The sequence below is a fragment of the Equus przewalskii genome, chromosome 4 (genome assembly GCF_037783145.1).
Source record: "Equus przewalskii isolate Varuska chromosome 4, EquPr2, whole genome shotgun sequence".
Taxonomy (NCBI): domain Eukaryota; kingdom Metazoa; phylum Chordata; class Mammalia; order Perissodactyla; family Equidae; genus Equus; species Equus przewalskii.
The window spans coordinates 20,573,798-20,583,429 of NC_091834.1; the positions used below are offsets into that span (position 1 = coordinate 20,573,798).

General features: G+C 50.0%; 1 protein-coding gene across 3 annotated transcripts in view; it reads right to left on the bottom strand.

Moving 5' to 3' along the window:
• GRB10 (growth factor receptor bound protein 10) overlaps nt 1-766 on the bottom strand; it is a 205,173-nt gene extending 204,407 nt beyond the window's left edge. For 2 of the 3 annotated variants that reach the window (XM_070615612.1, XM_070615608.1), the window contains exon 1: nt 627-766. The gene's annotated coding sequence lies outside the window, so the exon portion shown is untranslated. The remainder of the gene's footprint in view (nt 1-626) is intronic. The other variant, XM_070615609.1, reaches the window with a different exon arrangement.
• Nucleotides 767-9,632: the final 8,866 nt, after the last annotated feature.

Here is a 9,632-nt window from a genome sequence, read left to right on the forward strand (position 1 = left end):
GAACGGTACGGCTCTTATCACATTTCCACGGCTGGCGGGCGGCTAATCCGCGAGCCCTCAACTCGGTGTTAGGCCCCAGCGGCGGGTAACGGGGTTACTAACAGCACCAAAAAAAAAAAAGATCCCGAGACTGGGCCGCGCTCCGGCTTGGGAGTGTCCGGCCCCACTGCCCCGGCCGCCGGGACGCGGGCGCACCGGGGGCAGCAGGGCGCCTGGCGCCCACCCTGCGGGCGGCCCGGGAGCGCGGCCTTCGCCCAGACGGCCGGCGGCGCAGCCCCCACCCCGGCCCAGCCCGCGAGCGGCTGGCGTCGGACAGGATGGCTCAAGACGGCGCCGCCCGGCTCCCCAGCTCCCGGAGTCGGGGACGCAGCGCGCAGAGCCCGCTCCGCTCCGCCGCGCCAGCAGCCCATCCCTCCTCGCGCGCCGCCGGCCTCGGGCCCCGGGCGCCGCAGCCCCCGGCCCCGAGGCGACGCCCTTCCGCCCGCCGCGCCCCCGCGGCGCTCGGCGTCCCCGGCCCGGGCGGCCAGCGCGCAGACAATGACGGCGGGGACCGCCCGCCGCCCGCGGGGCCCGGCCGCGCCGACCACAAAGTAACTTGCAGCCGCGCTCCCCGCCCCACTCCGTACCTGCCGCGGCGCCGCTCCCGGCCGCCTCCGCGTGGCCGCCGGGACCCTCGGCGGCCGGGGCGGGCGCGGGTCCCGCGGGGCGAGCGCGGCGCGCAGGGCGGTCCCGGCCCCCGCGCGCCGCCGCCGAGGGCTGCGCGGAAACTTTGGGCTCCGCGCGGGTCTCCGCGGCCTCCGAGCGCCCAGCCCGCCGCCGGCACGCCGCTCCCGTCGTTCTCGCCTCCTCCCGGCTTCCCCACCCCCTCGATGAGCTTTAAACTCGCCGGCCCCGCCCGCCGCCGCCCGCCTCCTCCTCCGCCGCCTCCGCCTCCTCCCCCGGCCGCTTTTCCTGCTCCTCCTCCCGCCGCCGCCGCCGCCGGGACCGCTCGGCGGCCGCCAGCGCGGGCGGAGCCGCCGCCTGGACACAGGGCGCGGCGCGGGGCCTGACCCTCAGGGCGACCGCAGCCCGGGCCGGCGCGGGGGGCGAGCAGCCGGGCGTGGGCGCCCGGACTCTCGCCCTGCCACCCGGGAACCCCGGACACGCGACCCCGACAGCCCAGGCTCCGGCGCCCGCGAAAGACACATCGGACCTATTCCGAAAGGCAATTTGTAAGCGAATTCCTTGAAACTCAAAGTATTAGCTCTGCGGTCCAAATCCTTTATCCTGGGCGTAACAGAAGGACGGATGGATGAGTTGTGGCTGCCCAGTCTCTGTCGTGCGCAGGTGGTCCCCGCCCGGAAAGGGGGAACCTGCAGTGTCCGCTCACAGCCAGCCAGGTCTGGGGCCTCACCTCTTTGAGCCTCGGTTTCCCTATCTGCATGTGAGCACTGGAGTATGGGTGGAGTGGGGAGGCCCTATTTTCTTAATACTGCCAAGCCTCGATGTCCGTATCTTTGAAATGGGCTTATAAACCCACTTGAAAGTGATGTCCTGGGGGTTAAATGAGATAGTACCTGTAACATAAAGTGACTGGCGCGAAGAAACTCCATTGTCATTAATATTATTATTGTCTCTACCGAATCAAAATTATAATACAAATAAGATAATAACAATAATTATGTCTTTTCCTGGGTCTTGCTGTTATAAAAACAGCTACAATAATAACTAACCTTTACTGAGCACACATTTTGTGCCAAACATTCATTAATCCTCTTATGTAACCCCCACTCTGGCCTCTGAGGTTGTTACTGGGGCATGCCCACTGTACAGACTGGGCAACCGAATCTCCCAGAGGTTAACTAACTTGCTGAAGGTCAAGTAGCTGGTAAGTGCAGAGTAAGGATTGTGCCAAAGCCCTTTATGGCACTTTTTATAGCTCCTGCCTTTTCCACCTTTGGACGAATGTATTGATGAAAGGTCATCCTTTCGTATAACTGAAATAGGCCTCCCTCTGAAAATGTCTACCCATTGGTCCAAGCTCAAAAAACCAAAGGATGAAAATCTAGAGAGAATGATGGGAAGGAGCTTAGATTCCTGGGAGAACAGAACACGAGGACTCCAGTTATAGACAAAGGATCAAGAGAAAATCAAAGAAGACAAAACTCAATTTTGGCCATCTTCACACAAGTGTATAAGCTTTGAACCTTACAGCTTTGCTGAAGGCTCAGATCAGCAAAGAATGCCTGCACCAGCCAGAAAACCTGACAGGCACGGGGCTTTTATAGATGTTTGAAAAGTATCTATATACATAGACGTATTTTTCTAAATCATTTGTAGGCAAGTTCCATGCTCTGTAACCCCTTACCCCTATATACTTTGATATGTCTTACATAACCACAGTACAGTTACCAAATTCATAAATTTATATTGTATCTAATCTAGGTTCATCTTCCAATTTTGCCAGTTGATCTGATAATGTCCTTTATAGTATTGCTTTCCCCTCCATCACAAGATCCAGGCCAGGGTTGAGTATTGCATTTAGCTGTCTCAAAAAGTATGGGTTTTCAAACATTACTGTTCACTGAAAAGGGACCAAAATAAACATCTTAAAGTGTTTCCATGCTGACATCGATGCCTGGAATTCCCAGGATGGGCCCTCATTCTCCACATTTCCCGGCGCTGCGTAGACATCCATGCATGCCTCTCCCTTCTGGGCAGGGCCCATTCAGTACCACTTTATGATACAAGTTCATGAACTTGTCACTCCTGTTGTGGCTGTAAAGCTGCAGCTGTCCTCAGTGCAGTTATCCTGGCTGAGCCAATCCTGTGGGTAGATTGTACCTTAGTGCCTTCCCCTGCTACAAATTCCAAATGCCCACTGGCCACATGCTCCCTCTCAGAAGGATGGAAGCCAGGGTGGAATACCGCCATGCAGTGTATAAATTACCCTGGAGAACTCAGCCTACAGGGGCAAGGCCATGTGGCTTTGTGTTCAAGAGCTTCACAAAGGAATGTACCGCCGTAATTAGGTGTCAGGACAGGAAACAGTATTTCATGTTACTGAGGAGTTCAATTATCCAAGCGTGTGCTGGAAGATTCCTTCAGCTGAAAGTAGAGAATCTGATAGACTCTCATTATACTTAGTAACAAACTGATTAATATCTGCGTCCTCTGTTGACTCTAAGCATGGGACAAGGATAATCGCGTGTCGTTCCCTAGTGTTATCCCAGCAGGGGGAGCGCGTGGCACTGAGCAGGCACTCAGTGAAATAAGGCATCAGTGGGAAAGAGTATCATGCAAATGAATTTATCAGTTGAGCAAATGAATGGAGTAAATGAATGATGCGCCCTGGGACCCAGGCACCATCTCAGACATTGCCAGCAGCCTTGGCAAAGAAAAAGAGAACGAGAAACAGCACCCTGGAAGTGAAATGCTCCGACCAGAAGTGGCCCTCAGGTCTGCTCCCTTGGGACGAGGCCCCCTGGAGGCAGGTGGTGCACATGCACCTGGCAGAGCTGGAAACCAGTGGTCAATGGCACTGAGGACTGCCTGCCCACACCCTCACCGTGGGCCAGGGATTGATCTGCAATCATAATGCAATCTTAATGTCTGCCTCAGAACCCCTGGACCCACCCCCACCTCCACCCAACAGAGTTTACCCCTCAGGGTCAGTCTGCATTTTTAACAGACTTCCCCAGGATCCACATGTGCACCAGTATTCCAAACATGGGGATTCTTTGAATCTTCTAAGCAAGAAAAATACAGGCCCTCCCACACCCCAGTAGAGAGGTGGGGAGCCTGGCAGCATTCAAGGAAGTCTTCCCAGTGGTGGCAATGCCCCAGTGGAGTCCTGGAGCATCCAAGATGGTAAGTTCTGCAAATAGGATCTAAAACAAAAGGACTTCCAGGTCTGGGGGGGGGGCCTCACCAAATCCAAGAAAGAATTTTCAAGTAGTTATATTTCGTCATAGGATGCTGGGCCTGGGGCTGGAGGACATGAGGCATCAGGGGACTTGACAGGAGATCAGTCTGGAAAGGTAAGAAGGGACTTACTTGTCATGGGCAGGCGATTCTAATTTATCCCAATGGTGATGGAAGGTATGAGATCTGCTCTTCATGGGGCCTACCAACACAGTTTGCCCCAAAGTAGAACTATCCATAGTCCCCCAGCAATCCCGCCTTTCCTTGGTCTCTACATAGTACTTGATTGCCTGGGAGATGACACTTGGCCAGAAGATTCCCATTCTGTAGGTTTGCCAGTGGGCAGAAGGATGGCAGTCAGATGCCTGCACCTGGGATTCTGAACCAGAGGTGCTGGAGGGGTCTGGACAGTGGAAACCAGCTCTGCAGCTGAGCTGAGCTCGGTATGTGAAGGGAGGTATCAAAAGCAGTCCCCAAATAGCTGCCCTCTGTCTCCTGTCTCCCCTGGCCTGGGCTACTGCAACTCTCATTTTAGATTTCCATGGAAATCTATTTTGCTTATGATGTCTTAATATAAACTCTCCTCTTCCTGAGGTAGCTTGAATCAAAATGACTTTACAACAAAAACAGGCGCTCACTGAAGGGTGTTTCTTAAGTCTGGTTTGTTGAGATTTAATTTGCCTTCAAGGAAAATCACACTTTGGGGAGTTTTGGAAAGGTATATAGCTGTGTAACCACAGGGCCAGTTCATCACCCCAAAAGGTTCTCTGGGCCCCTTGCAATGTCACCCTCTCCACTCCCTGCAGCCACTGATCTGCTTTCTGTCCTCATAGATTAGCCTTTTCAAGACTGTCATATGAATGGAATCACACAGTATGTAGTCTTTTGTGTCTGGCTTTTGTCACTTTGCATAATGCTTTTGAGATTCATCCATGTTGCTCCATGAATCAGTAGCTTATTCCTTTTTAATGCTGATTGCTATTCCACGTATGGATGTACCTCAATTTGTTTGTCCCTTCACTGGCTGGTGGAACTTTGGGCTAGTCCCAGTTTGGGGCAATTCTGAATAAAACTGCTACACACGTTGTTCTGGGAACGTAAGTTTTCATCTCTCCTGGGTAAATAGGAGCAAGATTGCAGGGTCATATGAAATGGGTTTAGCTGTATAAAAAACTGCCAAACTATTTTCAAAGTGACCATACCATTTGCAGCCACACCGAAAACATGTGTTCCATTTGTTCTGCATCTTCACCAACACTCAGTATTACCAGTCTTTTTAATTTTGGCCATCCCAATTGGTGTGTAATGGTATCTCATTCTGATTTTAATTTGCATTTTCCTCATAGAACATAATGTTCAGCACTTTTTCACGGGTTTACTTGCAATGCATATGCATTCTTTTCTAAAGTATAAATCTGTGACTTGTTTTTATTGCAGTGTTTGTTTTGTTAACATTGAAGTTCTGAGAGCTCTTTATGTATTCTGGATACCAGTACGTTAGCAGATATATGTTTTGCAGATGTTTTCTCCCAGTCTTTTTTCATTTTTTTAACAGTGTCAAAGAGCAGAAGTTTTTAATTTTGTAGGTTAAAAATTATCACTTTATCCTTCTGCGATTTGCTTTTTGTATCCCATCTAAGAAGTTCTCGCCTAACCCCAGGCTGCACCCCTTTTCTTCTATGTTTCCTTCTAGAAGTGTTATAGTTTTAAGTTCCTGCATTTAGATGTATAATCCAATGTGAGTTCATTTTTACAGATGACCTGAGGTAAGGGTCAAGGTTTTGTTTTGGCTTATTTTGCATACAATGATCACCTGTCCCCCTAGGTGATGTACCCTCTGCCATTAGAGCATCCCAGTCGTGTTATCAAAAGCTCAGTCTGGCTTCAGTGTGGACCCAGGAGAACAGCTAGAGACTTTTGCCAGTGGGGACGATGGTGGGTTGTGACGGAGGAGAGAAAAGGTTCTAAACATTGGAGGTGGGCAGTGCGGCTCATGGGTGGGACTGGAGATTCTTGGCAGAGCTGGAGAAGTGCTGGGGGATGGAGAGGAGAGGCTCCTGTGGAAACACAGGGAGGTCTCAAACAGGCAGCCTGTGCACTTGAGTTGATTGTGGCCAACCTATTTTCTGTTAGTGTTTTTGGGAAGGTGGGGAGGTAATAGGGGGATATTCTATACTGTCCTTAAAATTTTTAGGAAAGGGTTAAAAGTCTGAATCTTTCCCATAAAATCACAATCTTAGCTTCCCTTGAAAAATCAGTGCATCTGGCAACATGGGCCCTATTCCCGGTGGCAGCAGTCCTCTGGGGCCGAGCAGCTGAGGAGGCCTCTCCGTGGTGCACACAGCTTAACACCCGGCTGCTTCATGCAAAGGCAGCCCCTGTCAGCTCGAGATCACACCCTGCCTCAGGATGTGTGGCAGGGGAGGGTGAGAGAGCCTCAGGGTCAGCTGCGCTGCCCTGGAGTCTTGCTTCAGTGTCTTACGGCTGAGAAAGCCACTAATGCACTCCTGAAAGTGACACATTTCTCCAAGGCTCAGTTTCTCCTGTGACCCCTCTGGTGGCTCTGGACTTAGATGAAACAATGGAGACCATGGGCAATGGCGAGCTTGGTGCCTGACACATAGGGAGGGAGAATTTGGGCAGAGCTTGTGGCCACTCTGCTCCTCCTTCCACGTGGCCTGTGGCCAGAGCAGGGAAATCCCTATCACGGAGCAGCCTGCCTCCTGGCGCCCTTTCTGAGACGTCTCCGTCTTAATTGAAAGAATGCTGTGCCTCCCGGGATGCCGTGGGCTGCAGGAACAGAGCAGAGCTCACCAGCATCATCCAGGACCCAGGCATTTTCCACTCCCTCAGTCACCCTCTGACCCTTACAGCAATGGAAAGCTGAGACCCCTCCTGCTTTAGAAGTAGCTTCCTAATAAAATACAGCCTGGGAATTAGGGTCTGAGGGGTGACGTGCAATTCTGAATCCTGAGATATTTAAACCTAGTTATGCCTCTAAAACATGAGCTCCTTTTCAGCAACTTAAAAAAAGTGGATTCAGCCCTTTAATTCAGTTAGAAGTTAATTAACGCTAATCTCATACAAATTTTACTTAATGAAATATATTCCCAGCCCAATATACTTGATGGATTTAGTAACCAAAGTTCCAGACCTAATAGGAGAATCCAAAATAAGAACAAAACTATTTAATTGGTAAAATTTATTTAGAGTTTTTGAAGATTTAGCATTAGCCTAACTTCCATGGTGTGTGAGAAGGTTAGGGGTTGTAAGTTTTTAAGGTAACATCTTAGAGTTGAAGTTTAAGTTGTTAAAACCAGAAACTAATTCAGATAGTCAGCACACAGTCTTTAAGAGGATTAACCTGCCTGCAAGTGATGTGAGACTACACAGAAAATAGAACAGCTAATCCTGGAGAGGGGCTTGACCAAGGATCCCGCACCCGGTGCATGGTGACAAGAAGCCCTGTCCAGGTGGAGGGTGATCGGGTGCATCCATCCTGGGACCAGTGCTTCTGTCTGACAAGTGTGAATGTTACAATTGCATGGTGGAAAATTCTGATGTAATGTACAGCCTTTCTTGTTTATTCCGATGTAAGTCATTATTATTTACAGGGTCATTATTATTTAGAACTCAAGCAGTTTAAAGATGGAGTGTCTGTATATGACAGATTTTTCTGGGAGAAACTCAATATTTTCTCTTCTTCTTCTTCCCCTTACTCTTTATTTCATCTCCCCCTCTTTTTTCTTTTTCTCCTTCATCCCCAAAACAAGCAGCATTTCTTAATATTTGCCTCACCATAGGCAGGTGATGGATATATGATGCATCCTTCCTACTGTACACCATACCAGGCACTTTATACATATTTCAGTTAATCCTAGCAATAAATTTTGAGTTAAACATTATTGTTTCAATCTTACAGTCGAGGAAGCTGACTCAGGGAAGCTATGTGACTTTCTCAAGGTCACTTAACCAGTAAACAACAGGGCTGAGATTTGAAGCCATTTGTCTGACCCAAGTCTCACCTTCTTCCACTATCCTAGCTGTCTCCACTGTCATTTGCTGTCATTTTATTACTTTCCATGTAACCAGTTATATAAATGTGTGACCTAATGCGATTTCTTTTGTGCCAAATTCTGCAATCAGGTTTCAATGTCGTAAACTTATCTCTCTTCAGGCAAGGGGCTCTTATTTATTTTGGGATCATCAGATGTGATCTCATTTCTGTTTAAGCATGTGTCCCTGAATCCAGTTAGAAGAAGATATTAGATCCTTTATTTATTCAAGTTGGGGATTTTAACCTGTGTCCCCTTGCCCCTACCACTTCCTGCTAGCTTTTAGGGCGTTTGAGGACGTGACGGGATGCTGGCTTGGGAATTCTGACCATGTGAGACCAGAGACACCCACAGGATGGGCAGACCCAGAAACAGGCAGTGAGAGGAGCCAGCGCTAGAGAGGAGGAACCAGTCAGAGCAAACACAACCAGGCAATACATCCAAAAAGTCCACAGACGTAGAGTCTTGCAGGTGGGTGACCCTCCTGGTGATGAGACGCCACCTGATGTTCAAACATCTATCATAGAGCAAGTGGATGGAGGCAGGTGCAAGGTGCAGTCATGGACTGAAGTCCAGGGAAGGTACTTGGTGCCTGGGCAAGGATGAGACAAGGCTTCTGTCCAGCAGGAAGTGGGTCAGGAGGTCAAGACTTGCATACAGTAAAAGGTGGACACCCCAGACCAGAACTGGGATGCTAGCCTATGTAGGACCTGTGTCCTGAGCACCTCTGTGAGGCCCCTTCAGGTTTCTCTCAGGATAAGACCAGTGAGGGCCAGCTTCTGCAGGGGATCTTTGAGGGAGGGGAGGAGGAATAAGGTCAGGAAGTGAAACAGCTCTGAAAGCTTGTGCTAAGAGCTTCAGCCAGCCAGTGGCATTGGAGTATGTTTTAAGTTTTCAAACATGACATTCACTTAACAAACACCAATTAAATACTGACTGTCCGCAAGCGCCTTGAGGAATGAAGAGCTGCAAAGGCAGTTGAGATGATGGCATTGCGATCTTACAAAGGCTTCCTTAATAGGACCCTGGGCAATTGGAACGGACTCCTTGAAGGAGCTGTGTGATGCCCAGAGCAGAGGCACCCCAACAGCACCCTCACAGGGAGGGCTGCACAGACATGAGCCACCAAACCGCCAAGGGGCCCTGAGAGTCCGGGGTGACCCCAGGGCTCCTGAGAGCGGTCAGCAAGGCAGCAGTTAGGAGCTGCTCCCCAAGAGCACCCATCTCTGCATGTCTCGTAGACTGCTGCAGACTCCTCCTGCAGGGGCCATCACCCTGGGAGGCAGCTATCACAGTGCCCTAGGGGGCACAGCAGATGGAGAATTGGCTTGGGCCTCCATATACTGTTCTGCTCAAAAACTTGTGCTTTGGAGTCACACAGACCTGGTTCCTACTCTAATTTTGCTTCTTGTGTGATTTTGGACAAATTACACAGCCTCTCTAAACTCAATTTCCTCAGCTATAAAGTCAGGGTAACAATCCTTACCTTGTATGGTGGCTTGGTGGATTTTTAAATTTACTTAATTTTGTCCATAGTGTTTCAATATTCTATTGCAGCATAGCAAACCACCCCAAACTTATGTTAACATAAAGCAAACATCATCTTATTATCTTTGCAGACCTTCGGCTCAGTCATTCAGACACAGCACAGCAGGGATGGCCGCCCACCTCTTC